The sequence below is a fragment of the Panthera onca genome, chromosome D2 (genome assembly GCF_046562875.1).
Source record: "Panthera onca isolate mPanOnc1 chromosome D2, mPanOnc1 haplotype 2, whole genome shotgun sequence".
NCBI lineage: Eukaryota > Metazoa > Chordata > Mammalia > Carnivora > Felidae > Panthera > Panthera onca.
In genome coordinates this window covers 86,014,641-86,033,698 of record NC_138349.1, presented here as the reverse complement: position 1 = coordinate 86,033,698, position 19,058 = coordinate 86,014,641, and the positions used below count along the sequence as shown (strand labels likewise).

The 19,058-nt window shown below is 39.8% G+C and overlaps 1 protein-coding gene across 3 annotated transcripts in view; it reads left to right on the top strand.

Annotated features, from left to right (window-relative positions):
- PCDH15 (protocadherin related 15) overlaps positions 1 to 19,058 on the top strand; it is a 1,703,323-nt gene that overhangs the window by 672,384 nt on the left and 1,011,881 nt on the right. For all 3 annotated transcript variants that reach the window (XM_078434112.2, XM_078434113.2, XM_078434110.2), the window contains exon 3: positions 18,694 to 18,744. The gene's annotated coding sequence lies outside the window, so the exon portion shown is untranslated. The remainder of the gene's footprint in view (positions 1 to 18,693; positions 18,745 to 19,058) is intronic.

Here is a 19,058-nt window from a genome sequence, read left to right as displayed (position 1 = left end):
TCACTTTTCAAAGAAGAACTGAGGCTCAGAGAGATTGAAGACATTTCCTAATGTCCTATGGTGGATAACTAAGAGCAACATTAACATTTCTAGAATGAGATCCACTTTTCAGATTCGTTCTACTACGAAGTTTCATGGAAACAGAACGTGATCTTGTTTGTATATATTTATTAAGGAAATCTCAGATTGGATTGCTACCTTTTAGCACATGATAGGCTCAGATGGGGGTAAAATAAAACTTTTCTGGTCTTCTCAACATAAATATTGTCAAGCTATGGCATGACAGTTAAATAATTGAAGCAATAAATAACTTTTAATGTTAGATGGCCTCAGTTTTATCACATAGATTTTCTAAAATATGTTATTACCAATTTTGAGTTTCTGCTCTAAAAAGTTACTATTTCTTTCAGTCTGTTTTATAGCCCAGAAGGTGTACAGATTAAAAATTTAGTAGAAATCTAATGTTGTATTCACCCTTGTGTCAATTCAACATGAAGAAATTTTATATGCAGTACACTTTCTTTGAGAACTATATATACACATACACATTTTTTTCTCAGTAATTGCTTATATTGCTGGATGCCCCAAGTGCCCCTTTGAAAGGGCCTATCACTATAGAACCAATTCAGATGTGGACATAATCCTTATGTAAATCAAATGTTATGCTCAATATTTTGGAAGGCTTCTTAGGTAGAATGTTCTTGAGTTTCTGAACATACTCTCAGCTGTGATTAGCTGGAGACGGGATATAAGTGCCTCACGAGCTGATACAAGTCACATGCTACTTAATAAATTGTATTTTCCCTGCCTAATTTAGGGCTGCTGTGAACAGCATGAGGCTTTCACCCCTCACTTTTTTTCCATCAGTTTCTGGTAGTTGAATATTTTTTCAACGTTTTTTTATTTATTTTTGGGACAGAGAGAGGCAGAGCATGAACGGGGGAGGGGCAGAGAGAGAAGGAGACACAGAATCGGAAACAGGCTCCAGGCTCCGAGCCGTCAGCCCAGAGCCTGACGCGGGGCTCGAACTCACGGACCGCGAGATCGTGACCTGGCTGAAGTCGGACGCTCAACCGACTGCGCCACCCAGGCGCCCCTCTGGTAGCTGAATATTAAATAAACGATGGGGATACACACTCTCTGTTTCCCGTAACTTACTATTCTCCCACCCAGGTTCTAGCCTAGAGCAATGTGATTATAGACTTGCCTTGAGACATTCGATTTAAGGATGATGAAATGCAGAGAATGATTAGCAGGATTCATTACATGAAACTAAGGCAGGGTTTACGATCAATCTCATTCTTCACATTTCTTTTTTTTTTTTTTTTTTTTTAATTTTTTTTTTTTCAACGTTTTTTATTTATTTTTGGGACAGAGAGAGACAGAGCATGAACGGGGGAGGGGCAGAGAGAGAGGGAGACACAGAATCGGAAACAGGCTCCAGGCTCCGAGCCATCGGCCCAGAGCCTGACGCGGGGCTCGAACTCACGGACCGCGAGATCGTGACCTGGCTGAAGTCGGACGCTTAACCGACTGTGCCACCCAGGCGCCCCCTTCACATTTCACTTTCTAGACTATTCATATGGATCTTTAACTGCCATAGGTTATCCTCTAAATGCTTAATTTAAGTAATAGGACTTTCTAGTGATGGTAACAACAAAGATCATCAAAAGGAAACTGATGAGCCCTCTATAGATTAGGAAGCTTGTCCAAGATGGGATGAGTTCTCTCTCCAGTGCCTCCTCAGCCTGGCCTGCATTCTTACCCAGGTGCACACACTCCTCTGTCTCTCTCTCTCTCTCTCTCTCTCTCTCTCTCTCTCTCACATACACACACACACACCACAGTGTCAAACCAAAATGAAAGTCAGTAAAACAAAACTTAAGGTATACAATGTAACTCAACTTTTCACATCATTGGGAAATGCACATTTCAAATTAATACAGCATTTCAGTTAAATGTTGACACATGTTAGAATGAAACCCTTACAAATAGTGGAGTCCAGTTTCAAATGTTGCCTAATGCTGGGGCACCTGGGTGGCTCAGTGGTTAAGCACCTGATTTCAGCTCAAGACATGATCTCACAACCCGTGAGTTCAAACCCCATGTGGGGCTCTGTGCTGACAGCTGAGAGCCTGGAGCCTGCTTCAGATTCTGTGTCTCCCTCTCTCTCTGCCCCTCCCCCACTTGCCTTCTGTCTCTATCTTTCCCATAAATAAATAAGTAAATAAAAACAAATGCTGCCTAATGCCGAGAAAATGAAGAGCTCACTTTATTCAAATAATGAATGGAAATAGTGTGCAGATAGGTAGACTAAGATGCTGGATAGAATTAGATTTTTAAGTTTATGCACATAGTGACCCACCCACTCTTGTCTTTAGGTATTAGAAAACTAATAGCCTTACTTTCCTCAAAAGGGACAAAAATCTTTTATGACAATGGACAAGCATTTTTTTGCATGTCTAAACTTGTTGAATTCTGTATGTTCATTTTCGTAAGCAGTAGTCCTGTTTTATTAATAATAATAGAAAACTTGGAGTGCAGGGTGGCTCAGTTGGTTGAGCATCTGATTCTTGATTTCGGCTCAAATCGTGATTCCAGGGTTGTGGGTTCGAGCCCCACATCGGGTTCCATGCTGAGTGGTGGCCTACTTGGCATTCTTTCTCTGCCTCTCCTTCGCTCCCCTTACACTCACTTTCTTTCTCCCTAAAATACAAAGTTAAAAAATAATATTATAAAACTTAACTGTTTTCAAAATGACACATTAATGCAATATATGAAAAATCAAAATTAATGCAAAATATCCCCCAAGGAACAGAGTATCAAAAGTTTAAACAAAGACAGGACCATATCACTTATTTGCTCTTGTGTTGGGCTCCAATGTTGGCATGGTGCTGTTTTTGTTTTTTGTTTTTTTTTTTGTTTTGTTTCATTTCGAAAGCGTATTAGATTTTTTCTTATTATTTTTTTCTCAGTTTTATTGAGATATAATTGACATATAACATTGTCTAACTTTTAAGGTACACAATATAATTCAGATTTTCACATTGGTAAATGCATACTTTTAACTAATACAGTGTTTCTGTTGTAATATTGAAAGATATTGGGGTGAAAATCCTTAAGATTTCACTATGCAGTGACACTATATCATGACAGATAAACAGGAAATTAAAGATCCTGGATAAAGATAAAAAAAAATCGATATTAAGATTTAGGGTTAATGCATCGTCTGCTCTTCCCACATCCTGCACAAATATAATTAATAATGATTATTAAAAGCACGGATTTGTTACAATTAAAGACCAATGGATGATTAACACACAAAATCTGGCACAATTTGGCAAAAAGTTAGCAATGTGTTTCAGTTAAATTTTTATCATTGTTTTTATCGTGTCTCCTTCCTACTGTGCTCTTTCTGTCCTTACTGTATTTGAATTATGCTCTTAATACACATTGTGTATTTTTATCTTGTAGTTTATTGGCTTGTGGATATTCTTCATTCAAGACACTTTCCCTAATCTTTTTAGAGACCTCACTTGCTAAATGTACTGAAGCCTCCTTTGGGATTTGGCTGCTGGGATCTGGTCCTTATTGATCTTCTCTGTGGCCATTGCTCTTAGAGTTTCCTTTTCTCTGACTTCAAAACCCACCAGTTTTCACCCCTCCCTTCCCCGATTGCTTATGTTTATTTTTAATTCCCCAGGATGTTGTGCCTTGGGTTGTTTTTGTGTTCTGACTTTCCTTCCCCCCTCCCCCATAAATACAGAGAACAAACTGAGGGTTGATGGAGTGAGGTGGGTGGGGATGGGCTAGATGGGTGATGGGCATTAAGGAGGGCACTTGTTGGGGTGAGCACTGGGTGTTATATGTAGGTGGTGAATCACTGTATTCTCCTGAAGCCAAGACTACACTGTATGTTAACTAACTTGAGAATAAGTAAAATTAAGAAAAAAAAAAGATGTGTCACACACACACACACACACACACACACACACACACAATGGAACACTACTCGGCGATAAAAAAGAATGAAATGTTGCCATTTGCAATGACAAGGATGGAACTAGACTGTGTTGTGCTAAGCGAAATAAGTCAGGCAAAGAAAAAAAGATATCATATGACTTCCGTCATATGTGGAATCTAAGAAACACAACAGATGAACATAGGAAAAGGGAAAGGAAAATAAGATAAAAGCATAGAGGGAGAGAAACCATAAAAGACTTAACTCAGAGAACAAACTGAGGGTTACTGGACAGAGGTCAGTGGGGGGATGGGGTAGATGGGTGATGGGCATTGAGGAGGGCACTTGTTGGGATGAGCACTGGGTGTTGTATGAAAATGATCAATCACTGGGTTCCCTTCCTGAAACCAGTACTATACTGTACATTAACTAACAGGAGAATAAATAAATAAATAATAATAAAAGCACAGAGTCAAGCACTGAAGAAGTGGGAGGTACAATTGTGAGAAGCGGGGCTGGTGGGGGGTTGGTGGGTTAGCTCTTTTTCAGCAGAGGAGACACTGGCTGAACAGAATGTGACTGTTCCCACAGTGGGGGAACTTCATGGTCACTCCTGGGTTTGATTCCCTGTGCGCAAGTTTTCTCTGTGTCCTCATTTCTCTCATTTTTATTTCCTGCGCTTCCTCTAATCGCTTAGTAAACAGGGCAGTGAGCTGGGGAGAGTGAGTGGGGTCTGTAGTAAGCTCAGCATTTCACTCTGGCTCATCTGGTAACTGCACAAGCCAGAGCAGGGGTGCGGGTGGGAAACTGAGTTAGCCTATCTGGACCTAATTATGCTCCACCTGCAAAATGAGAATACACAGTAGAGCTATTGCATGGTTTTAACGTTTTTAATTTATTTTTGGGACAGAGAGAGACAGAGCATGAATGGGGGAGGGGCAGAGAGAGAGGGAGACACAGAATCGGAAACAGGCTCCAGGCTCCGAGCCATCAGCCCAGAGCCTGACGCGGGGCTCGAACTCAGGACAGCCCAGAGCCTGACGCGGGGCTCGAACTCACGGACAGCCCAGAGCCTGACGCGGGGCTCGAACTCACGGACCGCGAGATCGTGACCTGGCTGAAGTCGGACGCTTAACCGACTGCGCCACCCAGGCGCCCCTATTGCATGGTTTTAGAAGGGAGATTTTAAAGTCTGTGTCTGGAAACTCCAATATTTCTGTCTCTTTGGGCTTCCTTTCCACTGTTAGCATTTTCTTCCATGTCCCGGTATTGTCTCTTGAGCTCATCTTTGAACCATGTCTCCACTTTTTATTTATATCCACCAGTCTCCTTCTTAAGTCAGTTTCATTTTAGGATTTCTGTCATTTACCACAAAAATTCGTCCTAATTGATACATGGCCAGCTGAAATTTAGCTGTGTTGGAGAACCTGTCTCTTCCTCTAAAAGTAAGCATGGTGGGAACTGAGCTCCTTCTATGGGATGTAGGCTTATCTAGTGGAACTGTACCTCAGGCCTGAATGAGCTGCTTCAGGACAGAGCTGCCAGAAAGAGCTGGAAGGATGAAAAATAGACATGGTACCAAGTGCTAAGGAGATGCTTTACTACATCCTTCGGATTAATCCTTATTTTCTTCATTCTTGCATTATTATTCCATGCCTCTGAACAGGTCCTGTCCTGTTAGCTGAGCACTGTCCCCAGCTCTGACAGGTGCTCTGCTGTCTGAGCAGTCAGATTCACCTGTGGTAATTACAGGCCTGCAGACCAGTCCTGCTCACCTGAGCACTGGGAAGGCTGGTGGACCTGGACCACACACTGCAGTCCCATCCGTTGCTGAGAACTGGCCTCCAAGAATCCTGTCTCTGTAGTTCCTGTCTTGTGACTTGTTTGTTCACTCACTTACTCAACAGATAGTGAACATTTCGTGTATTTATTTATTCAATAAGCGTTGAATACAAACCCATTCTTTTGCATGCTCTTTGCTGGATACTGAGGATAAAATCAGGAAGAAATGACATGGTACCTATTATCAGGACCTCTTTAGTAAAATGTAGGGATAGTTAGCTGCATTTTCATTGTGGATAGACACTCCAATAAGGGTAAATGTATGGTTCCCAGGAGGCAGTGAGAATTCTGATCTCAACCCTGAGTGTCAGGCCTGGGTTCTCAAAGGTACCATCTAGTTTAGTCTGATCAAAGAGTCGTTTGGCTCTGTGAAGGATGAAGCTAACAAAAATTTCACTTTTTTTCTAATCAAGCAGGCCATTAAGCAAAGCACCGAGACACCCAGGTAGAAGGAAAACAAAATATATTTATTTTTTTAACGTTTTATTTTTATTTATTTTTGAGACAGAGAGAGACAGAGCATGAATGGGGGAGGGGCAGAGAGAGAGGGAGACACAGAATCGGAAGCAGGCTCCAGGCTCTGAGCCATCAGGCCAGAGCCCGAAGCGGGGCTTGAACTCACGGACCGCGAGATCGTGACCTGAGCTGAAGTCGGATGCTTAACCGACTGAGCCACCCAGGCTCCCCAAAACAAAATATATTTATAATGCCACCCTTCAGAGCTATAGTGAAAAGGGGATCGAGGCCTTTGCTCAGGAAGACCCAACTCTCCCCATGTGGTGCGAGGGACACCGTACTGATGAGGACAGCAGGTGTTTGGGGTGTCTCTAGAGCCTTTGGGTTCCCAAGGAATCCTGGATCTGCCTCTTTAGAAAGAGAACGGATCCTTCTGTCAGAGGATCCCACTAACCCACCGGCAGACCTCTTGAGAAAGGTCCCAGGGTCCTTCGCTTCCTGGGACCAGCTCGGGGTTGAGCTGCCTTTCATGGAGAATGCCCAGTTCTCACAGACTGATATAGGGATATAATTCCTCACTGATTCTTGAAAATTCTGTTACTACGAATCCAAAAACTTATAGTACAAAATCCAATCGTGCCTAAATCCTACTATTGCATAATCGTAAATATACACCATTTGATTTATTACTGTACTTCATAGTCATAAACTTAAGGGACAGTTTGGGGACCAAGGAGAATCAATTTCATACATTCTTGGAAGTACCAGCTCCACAAAAGCATGTATTTCCAGGCAACCTTAATGCTACTAACAGCAACAACCGTAACAATGACAAGGCTAATGTTGAGGCACATGAGGGCACAGACCAGTACACCAGATGGTTATCAACACGGCAGAGACTTTAAATAGAGACTGAGTTCAGCATCTGAAGACTTTACCGCATGACAGTGCATTGTGGAGTCATTGTCAAAAGTTAAAATGCTGAGAAGGTTTGGAGGGAAATTTAGTGCACTTGAAGCAAAGGGGGCTTTCTCGTTCATATTCTTCTCGCTGTACTTTCAAGAATAAAAGCAAAGGAGGAAAGGAAAAGACAGTGTATGACTGTACATTGAGTGGAAATCAGAGATTCCCAGTCCCTCTTTTGGAGGATACATACCTGGGATATATTTGGGCTGTATTTAGCAGGCTATGTAATAATTATTCTAACCACCTTTGTTTTTCTTGTTTGGTAATTATATCCAATTTTTTTGAAGTTTTTATTTATTTATTTATTTTGAGAGAGGAAAAGAAAACAATCAGGGGGAGGAGCAGAGAGAGAGAGAGAGAGAAAGACCCAAGCAGGCTCACATTGTCAAGTGCAGAGCTGACATGGGCTCAATCTCATTTTGTGAGATCATGACCTGAGCTGAAATCAAGAGTCAGATGCTTAGCTGACTGAGCCACCCAGGTGCCCCAAACCCTATTTTTAAGAGGGAAAAATATGCTTTTGAATTATAATTGAATAGCTAGTGATGTGTACACTCATGGAAAGTTTTGTCTGTGACTTCTGCCATTATGAGGGAATTCACATGGCCCACAAAAATCAGAACATGAAAGGCTACAAGGCCCACCATGGATCTATGGGTCTGTTGGCTGTATATTGCCATTATACTCACATTTATTAGATACTTGGCTATTTTCCAGATAATATGCCAGCGTCTGAGGAGACAACAATTATTAGAGCATGCCCTCTGCACCTTAGGACCTAAAAATCTTATGAGAAAACAGACATTCCCATAACTCACTGCATGCATGGCTGGCTGTATGAGCTGGAGACTGATGCTTCAGAGATGGAGGGATTAATGGTGGGATTTTGAAGATTTCTCAGCCAAAACAGAAAAAAAATGAAAAAGAAAAGTCATTTGAATTGTTTCTATGCATGTGATAGAAGGGGAATGTTGTGTCCCCAAAGAAGATAGCGAAGGACATAATATCCTATACAAAGGTGCTAGTTACTGTATTCTTTCTGGTATAGTATGCCCGCGTTCACCTTTATAAGTCAGTGCCCTTATCTTTTGTATTTCCAAAAGTGCTGTGCTCTCTGTAACTCTCCTCCAGTTCCTCTGGGTTATTTCCCAAGCAAACGGGCTAGGGGATGATGGAGGAAGACCATCTGTGAGAATCAGTTAAGGGCCTAGCACTGTGCTAAGCGTCTGACATACATCATCTGTTACAATCCCCTGACACAAATCTAGTAGCCTTAATTCTGAAATTGGACAAGGAAAAAATGGAATAAAACTTGAAATCTTTGATTTCTGATTTATGAATGTATGTATGCATTTAGGCAGGTATGCATTTATTTTCTTTATAATTTGAGTTTGGTAGAATTACTAGGATTTTGGGGATGGAGGTATACTTTAATTGTTGTAGTTGAAATTAAAAGTGGAGAGGACAGGCACCTGGGTGGCTCAGTTGGTTAAGTGTCCAACTTCAGCTCAGGTCATGATCTTACAGTTCATGGGTTCGAGCCCCGCGTCGGGCTCTGTGCTGACAGCTGAAAGCCTGGAGCCTGCTTCGGATTCTGTGTCTCCCTCTCTCTCTGCCCCTCCCCCACTCATGCTCGCTTTCTCTCTCTCTCTCTATCTCTCTTAAGAATAAATAAACATTAAAAAAATTTTTAAATAAGTAAATAAAGTGGGGAGGAAACTAAAATGACCTAATCAATTTTTGCCCCCTGTAGATAGAGTTGTGTTTTATTTTATTTTATTTTATTTTATTTATTTTATTTTATTTTAAAGTTTATTTTGAGAGAGAGAGAACGAGAGAGCAATAGCGTGTACGCTTGCTTGAACAGGGGAGGGGCAGAGAGAGGGAGGGAGAATCCCAAGTAGGCTCCATGCTCAGTGCAGAGCCCCGCAGGGGGCTCGATCCCACAAACCATGTGCTCGCCACCTGAGCTAAATCAAGAGTCCTACGCTTAACCCACTGAGCCACCCAGACGCCCCAGGGTTGTGTGTTAAAGACCATGTCTGGAGAGAAAGGACACCGGGGTCCCCCACTGTTGATAGGGCATGGACTTTCACTGATGTGGATAATATTCTGACATTATTTCAATACAAATTAGGCATCGAATTCTCTTTGAGACCTGGGAAATTCCGAACCACCGGGTTTTGATTTCTGTCCACTGCTGCATAGGGAGTACTGGGTTTAGTTCTTTGGTAGTTTGGCATGGGCAGGAAGCTGAGTCTGACCTTGGGGTGGAGGGTCAGAGGTGCCTCTTCCTCCTTTGTCCTCATTAGTGACTTCCCTTTTTTTAAAACCTCTGGATTGTGCATTGTCACCACGTGGGAGGCTGAATTGGATTGGCCAAATTAGCTTAATCTGAGTATATTTAGAAAGTAAATCTGTTAATCTGCATTCAAATGGCTTATTATATTCAAAATGAAAAGTTGAGAGGGAGCAAATTCTGTATTCTTAATATACATGCAACATAGTTCCAACAGAACAGCTTTGGTTGAGCCAGAGATTTCTATCCCTATTGCTTCCCCACAGGGGAGAATTGTACCACATATCCTTCTAGAAAAGACAATGGCGTCCAGCTTTCTAAGGATTATGGCGGTACTCTCTTCCATGACCTAGTTTCCTTGAAAAGCCTTGCCTTCTCAGACTCCCTGAGACTGTCCTAGGACCTGAGATTCCTTATGTTTGCAAGTAATCTGATGTTGTCTGAACCGTTGCTAAGCCTCAGAAATAATCCAGAAATACACATTGCATTAGAAATGAAAGATGACGTGGAAGAATTTATAATCGCATGATTTTGTTTCTTTGACAGCATTTTGGAAACTGCATTTGCTGCGTTCATTACATAATTTCTCAACTGAAACCATTGGTTATGCTAGGATTTTGTGCATTTTGGTGAAAGGAATACAATATTGTGTTATGATGACAAAATAATGGCTAAAAGAATTGAAGGGTTTAAAGCCTGTGTCCAACTTCAAGTTTTTGTTAAATCCTTGCTCAAGGAAAAAAAAAAAGAAAGAAAGAAAGAAAGAAAAAAGAAGAAAAAAAGGAAAAGAAATGCTTTGGGTATAGTTCTTCTATTTCACTGTGTCAACAACATCTCTGAAAAATGGCACTTGTACAGCTGAGAATAGAGCTTGGGCTTCGAGGCCAGACACCCTCTCTGCCACTTACTGTTGCACTATGGGACCTCAGACAGCTCTGAGCACCGCTTTCCTCATAGGAGTCTGACATAGTGGTAGTGATCCCTGCCTCTTAGTGGGGCCAAAACCACAGGCTCCAGGCTCTGAGCTGTCAGCACAGAGCCCAATTCAGGACTTGAACTCACGAGCCATGAGATCATGACCTGAGCTGAAGTCCGAGGCTTAAATGACTGAGCCACCCAGGCGCCCCGCAAAAGCTCATTAAAAAAAATAAATAAATCTCCCCCATATTTTATCCTAATCCTTTTTGTATTGTGTTTTGTTTTGTTTTGTTTTGTTTCTGTACATCCACCCTCTTGGGTTGCCTCCACACTACCACTTGCCCTTGTAATGAGCCACAGTACCAGAAACAGCACATGGAAATTTATCACAGCTAAGAAAGTTGGGGACTGGAATGATGTGATCAGGCTTGAGGATGGCTTCAAAATCATTCAGTTTTTTGTTTTGTTTTTTTTTTTGTTTTGTTTTTGTTTTGTTTTGTTTTTTTGATTTGTACTTTAATGAATGAATAGGTTTAGCAGGGTTTTTTATTTTTGTTTTTGTTTTCTTTTTTCTGACCGTGGTTCTTTCTATGATAAAATTATCAATTACTTTCAATCTATTAAACACATCACCAAGTTATGAAAGAATATTACATGAACTTTATTCTTTTGGTATTTTATAGCAGTGGCTAATGGAGGTTTAAGAAATTGACTTTACAGCAGCACATGGGTGGCTCAGTCGGTTGAGTGTCCAACTTTGGCTCAGGTCATGATCTCCTGGTTCATAAATTGGAGCCCCGAGTTGAGCTCTGTGCTGACAGCACGGAGCCTACGTAGATTCTCTCTCTCCTTCTCTCTGTGCCCTTCCTCAGCTCATTTTCTCTCTCTCTCTCAAAAATAAATAAGCATTAAAAAAATAAAAGTAAATAAATTGACTTTATAAATATTCAAGGAGCTGCCTGCCTATGCCTTTTCCTGGTTTAGAACAGACTCACTCTCACAGTCTCTACTACTTTTTTTTTTCTTTGTTCATTTGAATTCCTGTATGAAAATATGATTGTCCTCGGCTGGTAGTACTACAGAAAGGTAAACAGAAAGCTTGTTTAGAAAGGGAATTTCTTCACTCTCAGAGGGAGTGCACAGTACTGTATACCCCCCTTTTCACAAAATTGAACACCTACATTTCTCTTCCAGGCAGACTAATACTACATGCGAAAACATATATTCCATAATTATTCTGATGCTTAAAATTAAAAATAAAACTGTATAATAAAGTTTTGGGAAAAATACAGGGATCATGATAAACAAATTTTGGAATAGTCCTAAAGATCTTTTTTTTTTTTTCTCCCAAGTTTTTATATAAATTCTGTTAGTTAGCATGTAGTATAATACTGGTTTCAGGAGTAGAAATGAGTTATTCGTCACTTACATACAACACCCAGTGCTCATCCCAACAAATGTCCTCCTTCGTACCCATCACTCACTCTTCTCCCTCAATCAACCCATAGTTCTCTATCTTTAAGAGTCTCTCATGGTGTGTTTCCCTCTCTCTCTTTTACTACCCCCCTCCACATGTTCATCTGTTTTGTTTCTTAAATTCCACACATGAGTGAAATCATATCCTATCTTTCTCTGACTTCACTTAGCATGAAACTGTCTGTCTCCATCCATGTTGTCGCAAAAGACAGGACTACATTCTTTGCTATGGTTGAGTAACATTCCATTGTGTATATATAACACTTGGGCTCTCTTCATAGTTTGCCAATTGCTGATAGTGCTGCTGTAAACATTGGGGTTCCTGTGCCTGTTTGAATCATCATTATGGTATCCCTTGGGTAAATTCCTAACAGTGCTATTGCTGGGTCATAGGGTAGATCTATTTTTAACTGTTTGAGAAACCTCTGTACTGTTCTCCAGAGTGGCTGCACCAGTTTGCATTCCCACCGACAGTGGGAACATCCTTGCCAACATCTGTTGTTTCTTGGGTCATTGATTTTAGCCATTCAGACAGGTGTGAGGTGGTATCTCATCGTGGTTTTGATTTGTATTATTTCCCTGATGATGAGTCATGTTGAGCATCTTTTCATGTGTCTATTAGATGTCTGTAGGTCTTCTTTGGAAAAAAGTCTATTCATATCTTCTGCCATTCCTGAGTTACTTATTTTGCAGCCATTGAGTTTGATAAGTTTTTATAGATTTCGGATGCTAACATTTTATCAAATATGTCACTTGCAAATGTCTTCTTCCATTCAGTAGGTTGCATTTTAGTTTTATTGGCTGTTTACTTTGCTGTGCAGAAGCTTTTTTTCATGATGAGGTCCCAGTAGTTCATTTTTGCTTTTGTTTCCCTTGCCTCCAGAGACATGTCTAATAAAAAGTTGCTATGGCCTAGGTCAAAGACGTTGCTGTCTGTGTCCTCGAGGATTTTAATGGTTTCTTGTCTCACATTTAGGTCTTTAACCCATTTTGAGTTTATTTTTGTGTATCGTGTCAGCAACTGGTCCAGGTTCATTCTTCTGCATGTCGCTGTCCAGTTTTCCCAGCACCATTTGCTGAAGAGACTGTCTTTTTTCCACTGGATATTCTTTCATGATTTGTCAAAGCTACTACTTGATTTGTAGTTTATTTTTAGTTTTTCTTGGAGTCACCAGAGGCCATAGTCCACTTTGATAGCAGAGCAAGGCAAGGAACGCTCTCTTCTTATCCATTATGCTGTTATGTAGCTGTATCATCTCAAATGTAGCTTGGTGGAACTTCTAATTGGAATGGTTATGAAACTATTTTGCCGCTCTGTTATGTAGATTTTGTTTCAATGCGAGATTTTTTTTAATCACCGTATCATTAAACTTACACCAGGTTAATTTAGGAGGGAAAATATTTAGAATAGTCATTAAAATAAATTGCTGTACAGTCAAAGATAGACTTGTAATTTGTTATCCCTTTCTCTGGTTATGTTTAAATGGGTAACATTCTACCAGATGTACCATCTAAAGTGCAGCCTTACATAAATGGCAAGAAATCAATTCTTTCAGAGTTTCCTCCACCTTAAGATTTAAAATGAAAATATAATAATTCTAAGAAAATAACATTAAATGTAGTTCCATTGCAGATCACCTAACAATTTTGCAAAGTTAAAGTTAAAATGAAGAAGGGGAATAAAGCCCCAAAGGGCAAGGATTTCTAGTTTTGTTTTGTTTCTATCTTTAATTTGAAAGCGTGAAATTACTTCTCTGACCTGTATCAAATTCAATAGAAGTGATAAACTGAGGGCATCAATTTCTTGTTGAAAGAAATAAAATAGCATCATAATTAAAAATGGGCAAACGGGCTCCTGGGTGGCTCAGTCGGTTAAGTGTTCGACCTTGGCTCAGGTCATGATCTCACCGTTGGTGGGTTTGAGCCCCAAGTAGGGCTCTGTGCTGACAGCTCAGAGCCTGGAGCCTGTTTTGGATTCTGTGTCTCCCTCTCTCTCTACCCTTCCTCATTCATATTCTCTCTCTCTCAAAAATAAATAATAAACATTAAAAAAAATTGAAAAGTGGGCAAACGTATGTTCAGAAAAGGTGACTATTATTTGTGCCATCACAGTAATGCCATCTGATTGGCTCAAGAGCCCTGAGGATAAAGGCCCCCCTATTATCAATTGTACACCTCGGCTTGGCAGCCTGGTTTTATTGGCAACTCGGGAGGGACCCTGCGCTTCATTTCTGTCCACACAAATGGCTAGATCACTTAAATAACTGCTGAAACGCTGCCATAAAAGGAAGATGTGCAGAACATTGTGTTTATGCAAATATGACTTTGCCCAAATTCTGTTTTGTCTTTCATTTTTATTTGTATGTTTTAAATTTCATTTTTGCTCTTGAGGAACAGTCCCATATGCAGCCTGTACACAGAAGAACAGTCTGGAGATGAGACAAAGCCACTGTAAGGTTCTTAGCCATTTTATTTGGATGTCTGAACGGCCATGAATTTTACAGATTTTCCTTCACCGATGAATAAAGAAGTTAGCTTCCACTCCCGTGGAGATGATTCATTATGCTTTGCGACCGTTAAGTTAAACACTTGGCAGGTTATACAGTCTGATATCTTACTTTCGCATCTTCAGCTGTTTGATGATGTAGCCACTTCCCACCCAAGACACGCCACAGTGTTCATTTTGCTGTCCGGATGTTCCTGCTTTCAAACACCCACCTCTCTTCCTTGGTACCACCCACTGACATCTTTAGGAAGGACACTTCCCCCCCACCCCCCTGAATTTGAGTAAGGGAAGGGCAATGAAAATACTTACAGGTATTTGTCCAAGAAGAGAAGGAAGTATAATTCCCAAGATGAGAGATACAAGCTATTACTTGTTGAGGGAGCTGGGTTGTGTGCTGCAAAGATAGCCCTCCTAATACACTGAAAGAAGAACCCGCAAGTCGGGGAGGTGAGGCAGCTCAGCCAAGTGCACAAATCCCAGAGCACTGAGCAGAGCTCAGCACACAAGTGTGCGTCTGGGGCTGTCTAAAGCCCAGGCTCCTTCCCTCCCTCTCAGTTTATGGGAACAAGGACCTAATGGTCAAGCGCTGCTGAGCCTACACCTGCAATGAACTTACTGTACATTGAGAGCAGATTGACAACCACCTCTAGGGAGTGGGGAACTGTGCTCCCCCAGTGAAGGCATGTGAGATTTTACCGTTGCAGTTACCGCATCTCCTGGTTGGTGGCGTCATTCTACCTGCTCCTTAAATAAGGTAGCAAGACCTGCATCTACATTTGATGTACCTGAGGGTACAGGAAAGCAAGGTGGAAGGTTATTGATTAACCCCAACAACTCAATATCGAGATATAAAATGTAATCTATTGTCGTGATATAAATGAGAGAGGCTTTGTTTCAGTTACATTAAACTGTTGTTGGTGAATTTGTGACTGGGGTTTATCAACTTTTTACAGAATGTGGAGTATTATCAAAAAGATTTTGTCTGGGGGCCTGAGTGGCTCTGTCGGCTAAGCCTGCGACTCTTAATTTGGGCCCAGGTCATGATCTCACGGTTTGCGGGATTGAGCTCCACAGTCTTTTTTTTTTTTTTAATTTTTTTTTTAATGTTTGTTTATTTTTGAGAGAGAGAGACAGAGAGTGAGTGGGGGAGGGGCAGAGAGAGAGGGACACACAGAATCTGAAGTGGTTCCAGGCTCTGAGCTGTCAGCACAGAGACTGATGCGGGACTCAAACTCACAAACTATGAGCTCATGACCTGAGCCCAAGTCAGACGCTTAACCAACTGAGCCACCCAGGTGCCCATATAATCCATATTCTTGGATAAATTAGATTACTGGCATGTATATCATCATGAGATGATAAAATTACCTCTTATAAACACTGAAATGTAGATTTGAAGGCAGTTCTAGAGATAATTCCTAGAGGCTTCATACTGCCTGATAAGTCTGTGCAGGAAAAATTTCACTAAATGAACAATTGAGGAAATCTTCACCGCCCATTCACCTGTTGCTGTGTTCTATTTTAACATCCACTTGATGGTTGTCATCACAAAGCCTAGAGCACAAATGATATCTTAATGGATATCAAAATCTGTGCTGCCTCTTTGACTAATTAATCCCTGAAGCAACCAAAACACTCTATGATGACTGACACCACCCTAATTTTCTCATGACGAGCTAAAGGGGAGGGCTTCTAAGGAGCTTCTTAGCGTGGTTATTCTGAAGGCAGGATGTTTTGTGAGAGAACTTTCCTGCACTGGGACAGAGGCACGAACTGAACTGAGTCACGTAGAATTAAGTTGTATCCCATGTTCCTCCACGGCAGTGACCCGATTCCTTGAGTGACGTATTGCTGCCATTTTATCCATCTCCATACATACCCTCCTCATTGAAGCAGACAGGGATACGGATTGGTGATGTGTTTGTGTGAAACAATAGTAATAAAAGCGACAGCATGTCAAAGGCAGTCCTAAGGATGTCTGCAGAATGGGAAGTACACGGATATTTTTCTGTGGAAATGTAACAGAACAATTAATCTCTTCTTTTTGAAATTCAAACAAGTTTAATTATTTTTACTAATTTAGATAGTATCTTAACCAAAAGCTAGCAAGCTTTATTAGACTTTAGATGAATTAAGCAAAGACTTTAAGGCTTTGCTCAAATCTTCCCCTGGCCACCCTATTCGGGATTGCAAGTTACTACCGCCCCACTCACAATCCGCTTTCCCTCCCTGACCGTTTTTCATTCTTAACCACCTTCTAACATATAGCCTCCTTGTTTTATGCTTGTTGCTTATTCACTGTGTATTGCTTTATTATAATTGCCAGAGTACAAGATTTTTAAAACATTTGCTTGCCATTATATTCCAGGTGACTAGGAAAATGCCAAATGCACAAGCTACAGAGTGACCAATAAATATGTATTCGATGAACACATTAAATGTTGATGCACTTAATAGCAATAACCCAGCAAACTTAAGAACCTCAGAAGTTTTTCTGTTTTCGCTGAGAATTCATATTTGGAAATACGTCAATTTTTGGATAAATGGTTATGTGAAGAATACAGATAGACATTAAATTATTTTCAATTATAAACTAACAGTAAAACAATTCTGGTTATGGACTTACAAACTTAGAAATCTATATTTCTCATTTTTGTGCAGCTGAAGAACAAAGATAGCACCATTGAATCATAGATGAACATTTATTTTTGTATCCTCCTGATGAATAATAAAATTGGAAAATACTAAAGATTTTTAAAACATCTTGAGAGAACAATTTTAGCATCAGACCTGTGCATCATTTTAACATATTGGGGCATAACTTAGATTCACTTTATATTCATTTGATTTCCACAAATAAATATTCTAAGTCCAGCAAGTGAATTATTTATAGGAACTTCACACAGATGAATTTCTTTTCATGTAATATCTTTTAAAGTGACAGTACTCCTTTTATGACGGGGTCTAATTCCAGCTGTCGTGCAGATGTGCTACATGACCTTAAATAGTACCCTGACTTTCAGGACATCTTTTTATACCTCCCAAAATAGGGGTTCATTCTGCATGCCTCCAAGGTTCTTTCTACTTCTCTGATTGTGTGAGATCATTGATGTGATCTTATTCTATTATATGTGATCTTGTTTTTATATTAAAACACTTAGTATTAACCAATATGTCTGGATCTACTTTTAGTTTGCCACTTCTGCATTTAGAAAAGGTGACTGTGTTATATCGGTTACTTTTAGAATTAAACATAATCTCATATATTATCAATCTATTAAAGATACTGCCTATCATATATTATGCTCTACTATATACTACAGATGTATTTTATAAAAGATATGTTATATTTATAAATATGTACCTTATATATTAAAGGTATATTAAATATATAAAATACTTCTCTTCTGGTTTGCTTGGAACTGTACTCTCACTTTATTTTCCAGAAGTCTCCCACGTTCTCAGCACTGAATTGGGTATTTTACTTCCAGTGTCTCATTTACTGAGAAAAGTTAAAGTTGCTAAAAAACTGACAGATTTAAAGAAAATATATTGTTAATATTAGTTTAGATGATAACTTAGTTATCTTGTCCCAAATATTCACTTAGATACCTTGTCCCGAAGCCAGCACGATAAACTACATTTTTCAATATGGGAGATATAATACTAAACACATTATTAATGTTTCAATTATTTTCCCCAAACTTTATTTCAGTCTTTTTTTAAAATTTCAGTCTTTTCCAAAAAGCCAGATCATTGCAATGCAAAATATACTACCCTTGCATTTTGATTAAATGAACATATTGAATATGTATAGGAAGAAGGACTTTTCATGTAAATGCTTTGATTCCTCAGGTGTAACCACTGTATATGTGTTGAGTATATATATTTAAATTTATTTAGCACCCAGACTGGTTAAAACATCTTGTTTATCAAAACTAACCACAACATTCCTGATGCATCATCTCCATATTCCTTATGAAATTGGAAGAATTAGCTTTCAAATGATCCAATCGTATCTGGAGCTAAAATACATCGAAAGTATTGTTAATGCGAATTTAATTAGAAATAACAATTTTTAATGATAAAGTCATGCATTATATTTTTGAGAGTCGGTAGGGTGATTTATAAAAATTGTATAAAAATTGTATGATTACCAGAAGTTGTAATGAAATATTTGGTGGTTGATCGTTTTGCCGTAATTGTGTAACTATTGCTCAGACTCACCTTCGAAAGTGCCTTGGACTCATCAATTCTTTTTATTTACAGGAATTTTCAGTGTCATGTTCCTGAATACTGTGCACAAGACCTACAAATAAGGTAAGGTACCGCGCATTTTATTTTATTTCAAGGTGTACTTACACAGACTCTCGTCAATAGTTGAGTAACTGGGAGTTGTATGTCATAAAGAGAATCAGATGTCAGTTGTTGGTGTGGGGATGCAAGTTACGGTCATCATCGATAATGTTGGCAATTTGTGACTGTTCTCTTGTTTTCTTGAAAACTCACATGTAATGAGATATTTACCATTTGGTGCTTTTTTTGAATATTAGTTGTTTGCAGCAAGATAAACACATTTGATTGACTTAGTTTCTGTGCCGTCCAACAAAGACTTCCTTGTGAAGCATCATGAG